We start from the raw sequence: 19,035 nt of genomic DNA, 5'->3' as shown, positions 1-19,035 counted from the left end.
GAGTCTAAATGATTCTTGTTTCATTTTCTCACAAAGCCCTCCCCAGACTCTGGCCTGAGACCTGGCCTGTTGGTTTTCTTCTCTGAGCCCCACTTGGGATTCTCCACGGCTCCCAGGATTTTGTTTCATAAGCTCAGCGCCTGAATGGGAGGTGAAGTAATCCTCCTGAAAATGGATTTGCATTGGGTAACAGGCCACAGGAGCCCAGTCATGAAGGTTCCTAGGATCTGAGCGATTGGGTGCATTTTCGGGTTTGCTAAATCCAGAATGTAGCCAGGGATGAATTCTGAGATCTGAAAGTAGTTATTGTTTGGAAAGGAATGAAGATTTTTTTCCTGAAGTTCTCTTCTTGCCTTCCATTTCTAGAATCTGCTAATATTTAGATGGTTTTTCAGTGATTACAGAACACCAGCCCAAGGGTTTGATTTTCACCATGATGCCTGAGATGGAAATTCATTTCACTCACATTTTTCATGTGAGGAAACTGGTCCAAATAGATTAGGCAAGTTGCTCGAAGTTGCTTAACCAGAGAGCGATGTAGCCAAGGTCTGGCCAGTCCAGTTTATACCTGCACACCTGTCATTCCTTTTCCAATAAGTACAGCACTTGCACACTTACCTGTGCTTATCAGTACAGCCTCACCCCTTCACACCCCCAAGAGTAAAAACTTGGGGGTTTAAGGCTTTTGCTATATCCAGGATGCAAGACAGGAGGTCTTTCCCCTTTTTATAGAGCTCCTGGGTTCAGGCCTAATTCTCTTACTTCAATTTTATTTTTAATTTTATTATTTTTAAAAGATTTACTTATTTGAGAGAGAGAGAGAAAGAGAGAATACGAGTGGGGGAAGGGGCCGAGGGAGAGGGAGAGAGAATCCTTAGGCACACTCCCCCTGAGTGTAGAGCCTGATGCAAGGCTTGATCCCAGGACCCTGAGATCATGACCTGAGCTGAAATCAAAAGTTGGATGCTCAACCAACTGAGCCACCCAGGCACCTCCATCTTCCCCCCGCCCTTTTTTTTTTTTTTTTTTTTTAAAAGACAAAATAGAAAGAGCTTCAAAGCCAGAAGAGCCTTATTTCAAGAAGAAGGTGCAATTATTTCAAGTCCAGGAAGTGCTTGTCCTTCCTGACTGGCTGGCTGGGTGGGGGAGCAAAAGACTGCAGAAACCCAGGGGGAACATGAGTCCTCAGCCTTATGTCTGAGCTGACTGCCACTGGCAACCCAGGGACTAGGGGAAGGGGTGGGAAGAAGATGGAGGGCCAGAGGCTAGATGGTGGTCAGTTGGAGTCTGCCTCTGAATGGGTAGCCAGGGGATTCTCTTGAGGTGATGATACCAAGAGGAAAGTGGAAAGTTCAGCAGCAGGCCCTGGCAGGCTCTGCCAATGGCATCTGATTCGGTAGCCTCACCTTAGTCACATCTTAGCTGTAGGGGTCTGTGCTAAGTCCTCCAGGCATAGAGATGAGCAAGACATGGACAGTTTCTGCCCTCCTAGATCCAGCTCTTACCTGGCTGTGGAGCAGCCAGGCACCTGCCAAGGGCAGAGTTGGAAGGGACCTTGTCGGGGTGGGGGGCTCTGCAGAAGAAAGTAGAGCCAGATTCCTGGGGAATTCATCTATTATTCCTTTTTAGTCCTGTCTCTCTTCAACTTCATGCATCAGGGCTATTAGAGCTTGACGAAGCCTCTTGTTCTTTGGTCCTCATAGACTGGGAACCTTGGATCACCCACCCCCTTACATTTCTAAAGTGCTAACTGGACATAGGGTGGGTAAGAGGCTGCAGAGTCCTGAGGCCTTTGGAATATCTTGACCTCCTGTGGTTTGTGGTCTAGAGTCCAGATGAGCTCGGAGGCCTTTAGAGATCCTTTCTTCCATACTCTTCATCTGAAAACTGAGGAGACTGAGGCTTGTGGTGGGGTGGTCTTGCCGGGGGCCATAAACAGGCTAGAGCTAGAGCTTCTGCAGACGAGTGTTCAGATTCAGAAGAGGCAGTCTTATTTTTTTCTCCCTTCTCCTCCTTTTCTTCACTGGCTGTTGAGGAGCTATCGTGTACCAGCCACTGCCCAAGGGACACACTCCTGTCCCTTTGCAGCTTCTGATACATTGGTGGAGAAAGGTACTAAGCCCATGAACAGGAGAACCCAAAGGATAATTCCTTATGACATTGTGTTAAGGGCTGTGCAAGGAGAGACCAGGATGTGTTGAGAGAGAATAAGGTGCACAGTTGAGACCAACTGATCAGGGAATGCTGCTCTGAGGAAGTGACTCTTCATTTAAAAACTGAGGGTAAATATGTAGGTGAAGGCAAGAGCAGGGACACAGGCCCAGCGCGGGGTAGAGCCTGAGGACTGAGCTGCTGAAATGTGGGTAAGCAGCACTAGAATTGGTTGGAGACATAGGTGGGGGCCAGAGCCAGCCAGTGAGCTCCCTGTCAACACAGAGTAGTGGAGAGATTCGGCCCTAGGAGTCAACACAGATTAGAATTTGTGTCCCCTTCCTAGCTGTGCAACCTTAGGACAACTTATTCAACCTCTCTGGGCCTCTGTTCTCTTACCCATAAGATAGGAATAATAACAATACCTAGCTCATAGTTGCGGGGATTAAGTGAGATGCTGAGTCTATGGTACCCTTCCCAGAGCCAGGCACAAGGTAAATGTTCAGTGAACAAGGGCTTCCAACTTTTGAAGTAAGTTTGGGGTACCAAGGCCCTGTCTCCCACCTCTGGAGCCACCTAGGAGGGACTCTGCAGGAAGAACAGGGTTGGGTCATTCTTATTTTGGGGAGAGCTACATGTAAACCTGGCTTCCTCTGCTGTCAGTGAGCACCCTAGGTTAGACTCAGGGAATGTTTTCCTGATTTTAGCTCCTTGTTAAATCCTTACTATACAAAAATGAAAATGAGTAGTACTGTTTTTCATTTTAAAACATATTTTATTTATTTATTCATGAGAGACAGAGAGAGGCAGAGACATAGGCAGAGGGAGAAGCAGGCTCCCTGCGGGGAACCCAGTGCAGGACTCTTTACCAGGACCCTGAGATCACGCCCTGAGCCAAAGGCAGACGCTCAACCACTGAACCACCCAGGCACCCCAGTTTTTCATTTTTACCTATGCTGCTAGATGAAGCTCACAAACATAACACTGAGCAAAGGAAGCCAGACTCAAATGAGTCCATACTGTATAATTCCATTTGTGTGGCATTCCAAACAGGCAAAATGAATCAGTGGTGCTAAAAGCCAGAATAGTGGTTATTCTTGAAGAACTAGGGACTGGAAGGGGCACGAGGGAGGTGCCTGGGAGATGGGTATTGTTCTGTTTCTTGATCTAGGTTCTTGTTTCACGGATGCATTCTTTTCATGAAAATATATCAAGCCATACATGTTTATGTACATCTTCGGTAGGCATGTTATACCTTAACTAAAACTGTACATTGACAAACAGGGACTCTCTCACTCTCGTCCTGGTCTGGCCCCCAAAACACATGTTTTTGATTCCTTTGTAGGCCTTCTATGTCTTTATCCTATAAGTGAGAGGACATCTGTGAGAAAAGCTGCAGGATCCACCTTTGCATCAGGACAGCATGCCCTGGCTAGGGGGTCCTCGGCTGTGACCCTGTGCATCTTGCCTGATTTCTGGCTCCCAGCATCGAGTACAGGCGCTTGGCTGTGCTCCCATTTTGGCACCAGCCTGCTGGGGATGCTGGAGATTGTCTTTTTCTGGGAATGGAGAAATGCTGGCCTGTCGATTCTGGCTTCTCTCAGCCTTGGTAGCTGGGGCTGGGTAGAGCAGGGGACTATCAGAGCAGGACTTATAAAGAAAAACCTGGGATCCCTGGGTGGCGCAGCGGTTTGGCGCCTGCCTTTGGCCCAGGGCACGATCCTGGAGACCCAGGATCGAATCCCACGTCGGGCTCCTGGTGCATGGAGCCTGCTTCTCCCTCTGCCTGTGTCTCTGCCTCTCTCTCTCTCTCTGTGTGACTATCATAAAAAAAAAAAAAAAAAAGGAAAAACCTATCTAGGGCAGCCCAGGTGGCTCAGCGGTTTAGTGCTGCCTTCAGCCCAGGGCCTGATCTTGGAGACCCGGGATCGAGTCCCACGTCAGGCTTCCTGCATGGAGCCTGCTTCTCCCTCTGCTTGTGTCTCTGCCTCTTTCTCTCTCTGTCTCTCATGAATAAATAAAATCTTAATAAAAATAAAAACCTATCCAACTCCTCCTTTTTAGACAAGACCAGGATCAGAAAGAGGAAGTGACTTGTCTGAGGTCACTCAGGGGTAGGGACTGGTGGTCTGACTCTTAGTCTAGAGCTCTGGCTATCACACCATCAGAACTCATGAAGCACAAATTCATTTTTGCTCTCATTCGAATGTTTCTGGGGAGTTGGGGAAAATATGTGGCAGGGTGGTTTTTTCCCTTTGACCTTGAGATTAGGGTAGCAACTCTGAGAGTCAGAATCAGGAGTGTGAGCATTTGGGAAGGAGTGATGTTCCCCAGAGGGATGTACGCCCAAAAATATGAGGTAATTTAATGTATATGATCTATATCATATAATGATCAGCGCTTTCTCCTTTCCTATACTTATAGTACTTTCCTTTACTTAGATTATTGCATTAACATGAAGTGATAAAATGTTATGCCAAACCAATCTCAACAAGAAGCTAAAGTCTTGATTTTTTTAAAGGTTTTTTTTTTAATTTTTATTTATTTATGATAGTCACAAACAGAGAGAGAGAGAGAGAGAGAGAGAGACAGGCAAAGACACAGGCAGAGGGAGAGAGAAGCAGGCTCCATGCACCAGGAGCCCGACGTGGGATTCGATCCCGGGTCTCGGATCGCGCCCTGGGCCAAAGGCAGGCGCTAAACTGCTGCACCACCCAGGGATCCCAAGTCTTGATTTTATAGACAAGGAAAGGGAGGCTGAGGGAGGGCAAGTGATTTGTCCAAGGTTGCAGAATAAGCAATACAGAAAGTGAAACTCAAAGAAGCTTTTGAACCACACTGTGTTGGTTTAAACCGACAGATAAATGTTTATCTGTATGTTCATTCACCTTTTATCTACAGCTCTGGCTCTGCCGAGGAGCCTACCTCATCATGACCCCACACATGCCCTCTCTCCCTCCCCTCTCCCCTGGTGGAGACACCAGCTGAATGCCCTGCCACTTAAAGGAGGCGCTGTGTACAAGGCACCCTGCTAAGCATGACACCTGCAAAATCCCCTTCTGTAAGGGCAGGAGCCTTGGGCCAGGGAAGGAGCCACTGTTCTTGAACCTCACCCTTCCTAAACAGAACTGAGGAATTCCCTGCGACATCCATATTGATAGGGCTGCCTGCCAGACCTGAGTCACCCTATGGGGTCCTCTGTGGTTAAGATTACACACTCAGCTTAGTCAGGGCAACCTCTTTTGGGGATAGAAACAAAACCTTCAGGAATGTGTAGAGCTCAGATTTACCCAGGCTGGGTTCTACAGCCCAGTCTAGCCACAAAGCACTATAGAGAAAACTGCAACAGCAGGTGTTTGGATTGCCCCATCTCAGTCCTTGGGAAAAGAGTTTCCAAGGTGAACTCTAAAGCAAAGGGGCTTTTATTCTTTTTAAATTCTTTTTTTAAAAATTTTATTTATTTATTCATGACAGACACACACACACACACACACACACAGAGAGGCAGAGACACAGGCAGAGGGAGAAGCAGGCCCACTGCAGGGAACCCGATGTGGGACTCGATCCCGGGCCTCCAGGATCACATCCCGGGCCAAAGGCAGTGCCAAACTGCTGGGCCATCGGGGCTGCCTGCTTTTATTCTTTTTAAATTAGAAACTTTTTTGGGAGGGAATCACCTGGGTGGCTCAGTGGCTGAGCATCTGCCTTTGGCTCAGGACGTGATCCCGGGGTCCTGAGATGGAGTCCCACATTGGGTTCCCCACAGAGAGCCTGCTTCTCCCTCTGCCTAAGTCTCTGCCTCTCTCTGTGTGTCTCTCATGAATAAATACATAAAATCTTTAAAAAGAAAACACTTTTTAAAAAAAGTTGTAGAAGTAATGCATGGCAAATGTCATAAAGCTCTGAAGAGTTCAAGTAAAAAGTCAACTCCCTCCACCTTGTCTCATGCCCACAGCTGGACTTTGGTGATACTTTTCTTGTGTCACCTTTCAGAAGTTTTAAGTAAAGTAGGTGTGTGTATGGGGATCACATAACCATAAAAACCTACAACTTACTTTTTTCACTTAATGAAATACATTGAATATCTTTTTACAGCAATATATAAAGATCTGTGAGTCTTATTTTGGATGAAATTTTTTTTTTCTTAAATAAAAAACTTAAGAAGGGAAGTTAAGCCAATGAGAGATTAACAGCCTTAACTCAGCAACTATTTTTATTTCTCAGTCCTACCTTCTCATTTTTCCAGGGCTATTTCTCACACCCACACATGCCCTCCTCTTTTGTGTTTGCTTGAGGCACATATGCTCAGAGTTAACATTCCTCCCAAGTCCTGTGCTACTGGAGCAGTGCTTATGGCTCTGGGATCACCCAGTGATGAAATGAGGCCTATCTCAAGTTCGTTTGTACCAGGCTGTCAGCCCTTCGAAGGCAGGTTCTCTTATTTTGTTTGTTTGTTTAAGTTTTTATTTAAATACCAGTTAGTTAACAGTGTAATATTAGTTTCAGGTGTACAGTACAGTGACTCAGCACTTCCATGCAGCACCAGTGCTCATCACAACAAATGTACTCCTCAATCCCCATCATCTATCTCCCTCTCTCCCCACTCCTCCCCTCCCACTTTTCTACCCCCTCCCCTAGGTCCTTTTTTTTTTTTTTTTTAAGATTTTATCTATTTATTTGAGAGAGAGAGAGAGAGAGCACGAGCAGGGGGGAAGGGCAAGGAGAAGCAGACTCCCCGCTGAGCAGAGAGCCCTGTGTAGGCACTTGATCCCAGGGCTCCGGGATCATGACCTGAGCCACCCGAGCACCCATCCCCCTAGGTTCTTATTTTGAGCATCACTATAGAACTGAGACAAAAGCCAGAAGTCCTAACAACCTCTTTGATTTCTCCTTGCTCTTGCTGTTTTCCCTTACTCTTGGAAAAATGAAACTTTTCCTTCAAGGTCCAGGTCAAATGCTGTCTCCCTGGCAAAGCCTGACCTACCTTACCTATTCCACCCCATTCCGTGTGTTTAAATACCTCTTATTCTAGACGCATATCCATATTAAGTGCTCAGGTCATCATACTTCATGTTACCTGAAAGGGTTCACCTGGTCATCTCTGCACGAAGATTCCTCCAAGCTGGGCTCCCTTCTGTAGGGTCCAGAACAGGCCTTTTACACTTGATAAGTGCTCAGCCCCCACAGATACCCATCAGTAAACCGCAGCGCTGTCTGGAACCCACCTTGGCTTAAATCTGAGGCAGAAAACCTCAGCCAAGCCCCCAGCACGCCTCAAAGTCCATGATCGGCCAGGACTTTACAAACACAAAGTGGGAAACAAAATGCAGTAATTACCTTCATTTTCTGGGCACACATTATTATATTTAATCCTTGTAATATCCCAGGAAGCAGTTATCACTCCCACTTCACAGATGAAGAAATTCAGTCTTCAAAATGGTAGGCAGCTGGCTCAAGAAATTCAGATTTCCTTTATCAAGGAGAAGCCAACTGGGAATTTCCACCTCTGTGCCACACAGCCAATCCCAGAGAAAGTCAGAAATAAAAGCCAGAAACTTTACTGGACAAAGCACTGCCTGCTGCCCTGGCCTGAGATTTTTGTGCCTCTTTGATCACATACATGCTTATATTTCCTGTTGCTGGGAAGGTGAATGTGGCTGACATGTGTTAAGAATCTTCTGTGCTGGGATGCTGGGTGGTTCAGTGGTTGAGCATCTGCCTTTGGCTCAGGGCATGATCCTGGGGTCCTGGGATCAAGTCCCGTATTAGGCTCCCCACAGGGAGACTGCATCTCCTTATGCCTATGTCTCTGGCTCTCTCTCTGTGTCTCTTATGAATGAATGGATAAAATATTTATTAAAAACAAAAAAAAAGAATCTTCTGCATTCACATCAGTGTCTGTACCAAGTACTTCCCATCCTTCCAGAATAATATGAGCTGGGTCACATTCCTACTTCACAGATGAGGAAACTGAGACTCAGAGAAGTTTTACAGTGTACTCTTGTCCCTCGTACCAAAAGGCTTCCTTGCCATTAACACTAAGCTTGTCTTCTTCAGGCCCAGGAAGCTCTCAGCTTGGTGTTAGTGGCAAGGTAGCTTTTGGGCCATACTGTGCCCTGGGCAAGCCAGTGGTTTCTGAAAGATGAGTGGTATGTATGTGGATGCCTATGTTCACGTCTATACTCTAGGTCATTATCACATGTCAAATGATCCTTCCTAGGCACCCACTGTACAATGGGCACTATGATGGATGTAAGACATTTAGGGCTTGGGCCTGGCCCCAGAAGCACTTAAGATCGTTTAGGGCACAGGAGTGCTCTCCTCAAATGAAATGAGATGGAACAGATCACAATCTAATAGGGGGACACCAAAAACATGTGCCAGCTGTTCAGAGGAGGAACTCCTCACCCTGGGTAGGACAGCACCTCACAGTCTAATGCAGGAGATGGCAGGTAACCACCCCAAGGTTAGGGCTCTGCCAGGAATTGAGGAACAGCAGGCCTAGGCTTGGGCAAGAGGACACATGGTGGGGGTTGAAGGGATGGGGCTGGCAGGAGGACAGGCGACCGCCAAGGGCCCTGGATGATAGAGGCAATGGAAGAAGGAGGGAGGCGCTTTCATCACTCATTGTTAGGAAAACAAAGCACAAAGCCACTCAAACAAAGTGGCTGCATTGCCCACGCTTCCGTCAGAAGCTGGCACACGGGGCAAATCGTTTGCCCTGAGGGGTATGTCTTACTGAGCTCTGTTTGCATTATGAAAACTCTAAGAGTAGGAGGGAGGCACTTAGGTGTGGTGGTGGGTCACTGAAATAATTAGATACCTATATCTATAGTGTACACTCTCTTTTCTACTTCATCACCAGTATCTATGTCTGTGTTGTGTTGTTTTCGACTTGACATTGTTTTATTTATACCGTTCCATGTATCCTGAATCCATATGACTTAAACATTTTTTGTTTCAATATAATTGCAAATTTAATTTAAAAAGTTTTCAGAATAACAGAACTCCCATATAGCCTTTATTTTTTTTTAATTTTATTTATTTATTAAGAGAGAGAGAGAGAGAGAGAGAGCAGATACCAAGCAGGCAGAGCGGCAGGCCGAGGGAGAGGGAGAAGCAGGCTCCTTGCTCAGGAGGGAGCTTGACGTGAGACTCAATTCCAGGACCCTGGGATCATGACCTGAGCTGAAGGCAGACACTCAACCAGCTGAGCCACCCAGGTGCCCCTCATAGATCCTTTATTCAAATACACCAATTTTGAATATTTTTTTTAACCTTCTCTCTCTTTCCCTCCCCTCTTTCCTCCTCCTCCCCCTGCCCCTCTCCCTTCTTTCTCCTTCCTTTCTGTCTGTCTGTCTGACTGTCTCTTATTGCTTCTGAACCATTTGAAAATAGGTTGCAGACATTATGCTTCTTTATCCCTTAATACTTGATTATGCATCTCTGAAGAGCTTGACTATTCTCTTTCACATCTAGAGAACAGTTTTCAACTTCAGGACATCTAACTCTGATAAAATATTTTTATCAATGCTATCACCCTCATTGCAATTTCGTCAATTTTTTTTTTAAAGATTGTATTTATTTATTCATGAGAGACAGAGAGAGAGAGAGAGAGAGAGAGAGGCAGAGACATAGAGGGGAGAAACAAGCTCCCTGTGGGGAGCCTGATGCGAGACTTGATCCCAGGACCCCAGGATCACGACCTGAGCCAAAGGCAGACACTCAACTACTGAGCCACCCAAGTGCCCCTCCATGAGTGTTCTTTTTTTTTTTTTTTTAAGATTGTATTTATTTATTCATGAGAGACACACAGAGGCAGAGACACAGGCAGAGGGAGAAGCAGGTTCCATGCAGGGAGCCCCATGTGGGACTTCGATCCCAGGACCCCAGGATCACAGTCTGCCATACAGACATTGCCGGTTTACTTAAGCTCCCCCTGTTGTTTCTCACTACTAAAAATAAATGTTTCTGTGGACATATTTGTTTAATTTCCTCTCTGCGTTATTTCTGCTGGGCGTATTCACCGAGGTGGAATACTGGGTCAAAGGTCATGACTGATTTGTGTCATAGTTGAAACTGGAGACCGAATGGGTTTACTGGGTCACCAGTAGATGCTCATTTCCATGTGGCTTTGCCGAAACGCTTTCATCGATCTTGTGTGTTTTGGGGACTTTGAGAGTTTTGTAAAGATGCCTTCCAGTTTTCACGGCGGGAACGTTTAAAGCGGTCGAGTTCTTCTGTGCTTCTCCCTTTGTTCCAACCTTTTTTCCTCTCTCTGACTTTGCCCTCTTTCGTGGTGTTTACATGTCATGACATTTTCAATCATTGGATAATTTGAAGTTTTGAAAGCAAGACAAGGTGGGTAAGGCAAATGTAATCACTCCCATTTTATAAATGATGCAGATGAGGTTCGGGATATGTCTGTGACCCAGCCGTGCCAGGACCAGAGGCAGAGATGGGGTGGCCTCCCTCCCCTCAGAGGCGGAGGGGATCCAAGGTCTGTAGGAGACCACAGAACTCCAGCAGAAGCTTCTGCTTCTTTGTCCGTACTTTTAGAAGCTGGCTGGAAGGGGTCTCCAGGTTTTTGAGAGCTCTGGGGGAAGGGCTGCCTGGGGAAGGGCCTGCTTCTGAGGGCAAAGGAGAGAACATGGTTACCCTGTACTTCTTGCTGAGGAAATCCACATGAGGGGTAAGAGCTGAGGCTAGTGGTAGGAGTTTGGGCCTTAGGTACCCATCACTTTAGTGGCAGTCAAGCAGCTCAGGCTCTGGCCATGCAGGTAGGAGGTTGGAGGAGACCTTGATGCTTCCAGTCTTCCCACAGAGGTGATGGCTGTGGCTTTCAGTGTCCCTCTGGGATATTGGCCCAGACTCAAAGCAGCCTTCACCAGGCTTTAGAGCCCAAGAACTTTAATCTGCAAGGAGTCCTACCCTACCCTGTCTAGTCTTGGGGGTAGAAACCTATAACCCCCCACATCTGTTCTGCCACTTGTCTGAGTGGCCCTGGGGCTATGAACAGATTTTAGAGATGAACAGTTCCAACGGATTTGATGATAGGGAACACTGACTTTGGACCCCGGTTAAGCAAAATGTTATCCCTCTCCCACCAAAAATGTTCCATTCTTCTCATTGGAAGATCTGTATTACAAAAACAAAAAACAAAATATAAAAACTCCGTATTATATTTTGAATTTCATCAACTAAATATTTATGGAGATTTTGTTTTCTTCTTCCTTATATAGATTACCTTGATTTTGCTTCTTGGTCCACAATGCAGAAATTATTTACTATCTGGCTCTTTGTGGAAAAAGGTGACTACTCCTGATTTCCTTCAGTAGAGTTTGTTACTTAAGCAATAAAACTTTCAAAAGGGGATTATTATGGGCTGGGGGACAGGATATAAAGCGATCAAAGTGAAGGTGCCATTATAGAAAAGGCAAAAGAAGGGATGAGCAGAGGTCTACCTGGCTCTCTTCCTTGCCCTCCCTCTCGTAGTCTGCAAGGAACCTCCAAGAAGGCGGTTTCAGAGCCACTGTCTACCTAGGTTGATCCTGTCCTCTCAGGATGCCTGGGTGGCTCAGTGGTTGAGCATCTGCCTTTGGCTCAGGACGTGATCTCGGGGTTCCAGGATTAAATTCCCACATCAGGCTTTACAAAGGGAGCCTGCTTCTCCCTCTGCCTATGTTTCTGCCTCTCTCTCTGTATCTCTCATGAATAAATAAATAAAATCTAAAAAAAAAAAAAAAAAATCCTGTCCTCTTCAGAGAGTGCTGGGCTAAGAAGAAGGGAAAGGAGCGCTGGGTGTTAGGGATTGGGTGTCTTCTCTAAATCTGGTCCTGCACTAGCCACAGGAGTTCATTACCTGGTTTAATCCTCGTGCAGCCTATGTGATGATAGGTCTTTCTCCCATTTTGCAGATGAAGCTGGAGTTTAGTTAGCTTGGCTGACTTGCCATAGTAGGTGTCAGTGAGGATTTAAGCCCATGACTCTGACTCCTAGTCCAGCACTTCCTTGGAGATACCCAGATGTCCTGAATTTTCTTTTTGCCTCAGACCTTCAGGTCTCCTCCAGAGAACAAAGAAGGAGGTTGATACAATTGTTTCCTGCTCTTGGTGGGCTTTTTTTTTTTTTAATATTTTATTTATTTATTCATGAGAAACACAGGGAGAGAAGGCAGAGACACAGGCAGAGAGAGAAGCAGGCTCCATGCAGGGAGCCTGATGTAGGACTTGATTCCAGGACTCCAAGATCACACCCTGGGCCAAAGGCAGGCGCTAAACTGCTGAGCCACCCAGGGATCCCCCTGGTAGGCTATTGAAGGAGGTCTGGTGAGAGCCTAGTTGTCCTGAATCTGGTGTACCTCCAAGGCTGGCTCCCTGCTCACCCTTTGCCCTTGGTGGCCAGCATCTAATCCTGAGGCCTCAGGACCCTAATCTTGAATTCTGAGCTGCTGGCCCCCTGGCGTCCTGGCCACCAGGCCTGGGGGAGGATGAAATAAGCTTCCCTCCTTGGGGTGAGGTTAATTTGGCACCCTGGGGAAGGACCTCTAAGCTAACGGGGGTAAGTTAGCTGAAGGGTGGTTCTGGGAGGGAAAAAAAGCATTCCTACCAGGCTTAGGGAGGAGAGCCTTGCTTCTCTCTCCTCTGTCCTCCCTTCCCAGCTGAGAAGACAGGGCAGAGGGGAAAAGAGCAGCTGAGGGACTCAGGGCAGGAGACTGACGAGCCCTAGCCTGGCAGTGACTATTCTGGGTGCAGGAGCCACAAGGCCCGGTTTTGATTTTGACTCTGCTCCTGGGAGCTTTTAGACCTCCAGCAGCTTCACTCTCACAGGCTCTGTTTCTTCATCCTAAGATGGTCCCCATCTCACAGGATTGTTGAAATACCACATGTGGAATCTGAGTCTCTTCATGTTTTCCAGCCTTCTGGGGTCCCATTCTTTAATGTCCAAATAAGAATAATGAGCATTCCATTCCAGGGCAACAGGAAGTCCTCTTCCTAATCCAGCCTTTCTGGCTCTCCCTGGGGAGTACTCATATCCTTCTCTGAGTCTCAAGGCCTTGGGCTTGGGGGCTTCTTCCTCCTGTGAGACAAAGCTGGGCTCCCTCTGTGACCTTGGCTCAGGCATGGACTCAGGCCCATTTCTGAGTGCCTTCTCTCACCACCAAGACTGGTTGCAGGGTATGCTGAGTTTCTCCTAAAGCTTGAGGGTAATGAAAGGAATTTCTGCACAGAGATGGCTTAAAGTATGGTAGCAGAACCCTCTGCTCCTTTGACTCCTGACCTGTGTCATGATGCTGGGGCTTCCAGGACCCCACCCAAGGCCCCAAATCTGCTACCATTCTTTATACTTACTACCCAGGGGAGACCCCCTATCCTTCAGATAGCACCAGGTTAGCTCCTTGTTGCAACCTGTCCCTGAATGGACCCTGAATCAAAGGCCCTTTAATATTTTTCCCAAAGAGGGCAGCCTGGGTGGCTCGGCAGTTTAGCGCTGCCTTCAGCCCAGGGTGTGATCCTGGAGACCAGGGATTGAGTCCCACATTGGGCTCCCTGCATGGAGCCTGCTTCTCCCTCTGCCTGTGTCTCTGCCTCTCTGTCTCTGTCTCTCTCTGTGTCTCTCATGAATAAATAAACTCTTAAAAATTTTTTTTTTCCCAAACAAAAGCCATCTTTGACCTATACCCACTTTGCCCCCATGATGGAGTCTTCTGTCTCCCTTAGTACATGGTAACAGCTCTCAGCAACTTTCAAAATGCCACTTTTGGGATCCCTGGGTGGCGCAGCGGTTTGGCGCCTGCATTTGGCCCAGGGCGCGATCCTGGAGACCCAGGATCGGATCCCACGTCGGGCTCCCAGTGCATGGAGCCTGCTTCTTTCTCTGCCTGTGTCTCTGTCTCTCTCTATCTCTCTGTGTGACTATCATAAATAATTAAAAAAAAATGCCACTTTTCCCATTCCTGCCATAGATGTGAGGGGCATAGCCAGGCATCCACCTACCAAATGGTTACAGATATGGACATCATTGTGCTGAAAGCCTGGCTGTCAGTTGTTCTGGAGAGCTTATGGAGAGGAGCTGGGTTGGGCAGCTTCTCTGTTACCTCATTTGATGGGGAGACTCCTGATTAGCGTAAGCAAACAGGTGGGAAGTCACTGTCCCCATTTTACAGATTAGAAAACAGAGGCACAAGATCCAGTCCCTACCCTGGAGAGCAGAAGGGCCAGACTGAGTGGAGTTAAGGCTGTGTGTCCACAGAGGTTTATAAACACAGGTCCATGTAGCAATCTTGAAAATATTTCTTAGAGAAAGAGATTTTATAAAGCACTCTCAGAGCTAGCTAACTCTGTAGCATTTTTAGAGATTGGGGTCTTGAAATTCTTTCTGATGTCTCATCAGAGCAATTCTGATGTAGGATCATTCCTGGAGGCCACACACGTCTGAGAAGATGTTAGATCCCTGCTGGTCAGGGAGCGCTGCCAGGTGCTGGCTAGGCTGGCTGGTTCCACTCCCACCTCTCCACATCCTGTGGTTCCCAGTGCTGCTATCTTTCAGGAAGGTCTGTGGCTGGGCTGCTCTAATGGGACAGCTGAACCACTCCTCTTCAGGACACAGCCAAGAATGTGTCCCTCAGAGTTGGGGGTCAAACTTATAAAAAACCGACTACTACTGACTGCCTGTATGACTGTGACCTTGAGCAAGTTACTTCACCTCTCTGAGCCTTGGTTTTCTCATCTGTGAAATGGGAGACATACCATGTGCCTTATCAAGCCAGGATGTGAATCGATAGCTCTCTTGATTCTAGAGAACTGAAAGAGATTAAGACAGAAACATGTAGGAGTGCCTGGGTGGCTCAGTTGGTTAGCGTCTGGCTCTTGGCTTCAGCTCAGGTCTTGATCTCAGGGTTATGAGTTCAAGCCCCATGTTGGGCTACTTAAAAAAAGAGTGAAACATGCACCACCATGGTTGTGATCCTAGGCAGTACATCTGAATCACACAGGAGGTTTAAAACCTAGAAAGAAACCTGGGGCACCTGCTGACTCAGTTGATAGAGCATGTGACTCTTAAATCTTGAAGGTGTAGCTTCAAGCCCCACATTGGGTAGAGAGATTATTTAAAAATAAAATCTTATAAACAAACATGCCTACATGCCAGGGAATTGAGCTCTAGAAGGCCTGGTGTGGGGCTCTGTATTTTTGTAAGTTGTCCCAATTTGTGTAGAATATACAACTGGATCTGAGATCACTTCTTCAAAATAGCTCTTGAGACACACCACCTAGCAGGCTCTCAGAGATATCGGTTTCTTCCTTTCTTCCCCTGATGGAGCAAGTCTCTGTATTATCCTCTGTTAATTTTACCTCTTTGTCTTTGCTCACAGCCACCCATGCTGAGATGCCACCCTCCCTGCCTCCTCTGCCCTCCCCGGCAATCCCCTGCTTTTGCATGGTGTCTACTATCCTCAACATTCCTTTCTTGCTAGAACTATTCTCTTCCCACTCGCCTACCCTAGTAGAGTGGGGCTGGGCTGGTTCTTGTGCAGGGGGAGCCCCTGATTGACCTCAAAGTGACCCATTCATTGGCTAGCTGATATCCTACTGAGATGGCTGAGCTAAAACAGCTCTGCCCACTAGGAGCTATGATACTTAGCTAAAAGCCAATTAACCGGCTTCTCTCTGAGACTTGACTCAGAGTGTGAGGAGGGCATGGAGCAGCCACTGATTCTACAATCTGATTCCTTTATGGCCTCTAGGTTCACTTCCCATTCCTGCATGTTTCTCCCAGTGACTACCGTTCCCTTAAAGAGCTCGAATAGCAGGCTTCTCCAGTGTTCTCTACTCTCACCCATGCATGGAGCCATGCATGGCTGCTTCCTCCTGGAAGCCTGCCCAAACTAATGCAGGCATGTTGACTGCAGGCTGGGTTGGGAGTGTCTACAGTCCTACAATATATGTGGATACCCGTCATTATTTGCTCATGAGTCTGCTTGCACTGTGTTTTACACTACCTCTTGACAAACAGCTGCCCTAAATCAGCTCACAGTCCAGCAAGTTTTCTGATCACAGGATCTGGAGGCCATTCTGTTTTATTTCCTAGTGCCTTACATAGTGATCGGCATATGGTGGGTACATAATAAATGTTCAGATGAGTTCTGGTTTCAGTTGGCTCCATTCTGTAGTCTCTATTCTGGCTTTGCACCATGACCTCAGTCATGTTTCTCCTCTTCTCTGGTCCTCAGTCCCTCTTTTCCAGTTTAGAATATGGCCACCTCCATGGCGTGGCACAGCTGGAGAAGGCTTTGGGAGATAGGAGCTAAGTGGGGCACTGAGGAGTGGTTGGAATTGAGACCTGAGGCTGAGTTGGGGAGGGTGGGCATTCCAGATATACCTGAGCCTCCCAAATGAGCAGGAACATGCAAGGTATGTTTGCAGGGGGTGGGTCCCTTGGAAACTAGGTGACCAACTCTGGTCAGAGAGCAGTGGGCAAGCCCAGAGTAGCAAACAGAAGATGGACAAAAATCTTAGCTAGCTGTTAAAGATTTAATGGTATTGGTTACAGGGGTGGGTGGGGCAGAGATGGAGGGGAAGGTAGGACTAGGGATGATTTAACAGTTTTTTTTTTTTTAAGATTTTATTTATTTATTCATGAGAGACACACAGAGAGAGGCAGAGACACAGGCAGAGGGAGAAGCAGGCTTTCTGCGGGGAGCCCGTTGTGGGACTTGATCCCAGGACTCTGGGATCATGACCTGAGCCAAAGGCAGATGCTCAACTACTGAGCCACACAGGCACCCAACGGTTTTTTATTTATACTTCTCTGTATCTTCTAAAAAACATTTAATATATATTTATGTTATAGAGAACATACTACTTTTTAAGTATCTCATGCTTGAAGTTTTGGACTTTTTGCTGGTTTTAAGCTGGAGGAAAGGTTAATGGGACCGCATGCAGAAAGGGACATGGGAGTCAGGCTAAAGAGGAGTGAACTGCTTTAGAGAATATGAGGTGATGAGGATCTGGAGGGGATCTCAGGGGAGGGATGTGGCTTTACTGCCTTATGTCCTTGACAAGGAAAAGATTCGGGAAACACTTGCTGAAGGATTAGTGAGTCAGTACGGCAGCAGCTACCAGGGAAGGTAACGAAGTGGTGACAGATCCATCCTGGTACCTACTATGAGTCTCCTGGCTCTCTCATCAGAAAAATTCTGGCAGATACATCAGGGGGTTTGGAAAGAGTCATTTGTCATCACACCATCAGAATTTAGCCCAGAAGGGCCCCAGATACCATATGTCTAACCCCTTCAATGTACCATAAGCTCTTTAGAGTAATTTTTATTTAATATATTTTTTAAAAAAGATTTATTTATTCTTGAGAGACACAGAGAGAGAAGCAGGGACACAGGCAGAAGGAGAAGCAGGCTCCCTGTGGGGAGCCTGATGTGGGACTTGATCCCAGGACCCCAGGATCACCACCTGAGCTGAAGGCAAGACATTGAACTACTGAGACACCCAGGCACCCCTAGAGTAATTTAAAAATTTTAAGTAGTCTGCTCTTCATAGAAGTGTTCACCATGCACAAGACTTTCTTCTGTGAGTATTAAAAAAAAAAAGTGACTTCACTCTCAAAAAGTTCACTCTTTGGGATCTTGTCTGTTAGGTGAAGTGCCACGTATTTTTATATACTCTAGCTCAAGTCCTAATTCCAGTGAAGCTGGCTTTAGGAAGCTGTTCCTAAACGAGAGCCTCCCAAAATAAGCCTGGAAAGCCTTTGCCTAGGACTTTGAACATGACCATTAACTGAGAATAGAACTTAAACTGTTAATAGCAACAGGTGCCCGTTTAGTGATGACAGTATTGTGCATTTCCTGCTGTCTCTGTGAGATTGCTGGATAGCCAGAGATTACCTGGCACTGGCGTGGCTAGTCGTGTACAGCTGCACTCTATGCCCACAGGTATATGGCTCTGACTTATCTGCCTTAGTTTCCTCTTTGCAGGGAGGGTGATTCAGGACCATGTCGAAGCCACATCTTCCCTATATTTTGTCAAACACAGAGTCAGAAAAAACAAACAAAAAAAAAAAAAAACAACACAGAGTCAGGAAGAAGTGACTGGCTGATTAAACTGAGGGACGTGGCTGACTTACTTAGCTCTATTGTTTTGCTTACTTTACTTACCTCTCCGTACCTCCCAGACTTTCTCTACCCTAGCTGCTATGCCCCTCTGTCCAAGTCTTATATTTTTAGATTTTTAAAAAGTTTTAATTCCAGTTAGTTAACATACAGTGTTATATTGGTTTCAGGTGTACAGTATTGTGGTTCAGCAATTCCATACATCGCCCAGTGCTCATCGCAACAAGTTCCGTCCTTAATCCCCATCACCTATTTCACCCACTTCCCTACCGGCCTCCTCTCTGGTATCCATCAGTGTGTTCTCTATAAATAAGAGCCTATTTCTTTATTTCTCTCTCTCTCTTTTCCCCTTTGCTTGTTTTGTTTTTTATTTTTGTTTTTTTATTTTTTTAAAGATTTTTATTTATTTATTCATGATAGGGAGAGAGAGAGAGAGAGAGAGAGAGAGAGAGAAAGGGGCAGACACACAGGCAGAGGGAGAAGCAGGCTCCATGTAGGAAGCCTGATGTGGGACTCGATCCCGGGACTCCAGCATCACACCCTGGGCCGAAGGCAAGCACTAAACCACTGAGCCACCCAGGGATCCCATTTTGTTTTTTAATTCCACATGAGTGAAATCATATGGTATTTGTCTTTGTCTGATAGACTTATTTCACTTAGCATTATATTCTTTAGCTCCATCCATGTCCTTGCAAATGGCAAGATTTCATTCTTTTTTTAATGGATGAAAAATGCTCTATTGTGTGTGGAGTATTTTTTCCTTT

General features: G+C 46.5%; 1 protein-coding gene across 6 annotated transcripts in view; it reads left to right on the top strand.

Annotated features, from left to right (window-relative positions):
• The window catches only part of DAPK2 (death associated protein kinase 2), a 124,732-nt gene that overhangs the window by 7,446 nt on the left and 98,251 nt on the right, over nucleotides 1-19,035 (top strand). The gene's annotated exons all lie outside the window — the stretch shown is intronic.

This window comes from Canis lupus, chromosome 30, assembly GCF_003254725.2.
Source record: "Canis lupus dingo isolate Sandy chromosome 30, ASM325472v2, whole genome shotgun sequence".
Lineage (NCBI taxonomy): Eukaryota > Metazoa > Chordata > Mammalia > Carnivora > Canidae > Canis > Canis lupus.
Note: the sequence above shows the minus strand (reverse complement) of the source record. Positions and strands in the feature narration are given on the sequence as shown.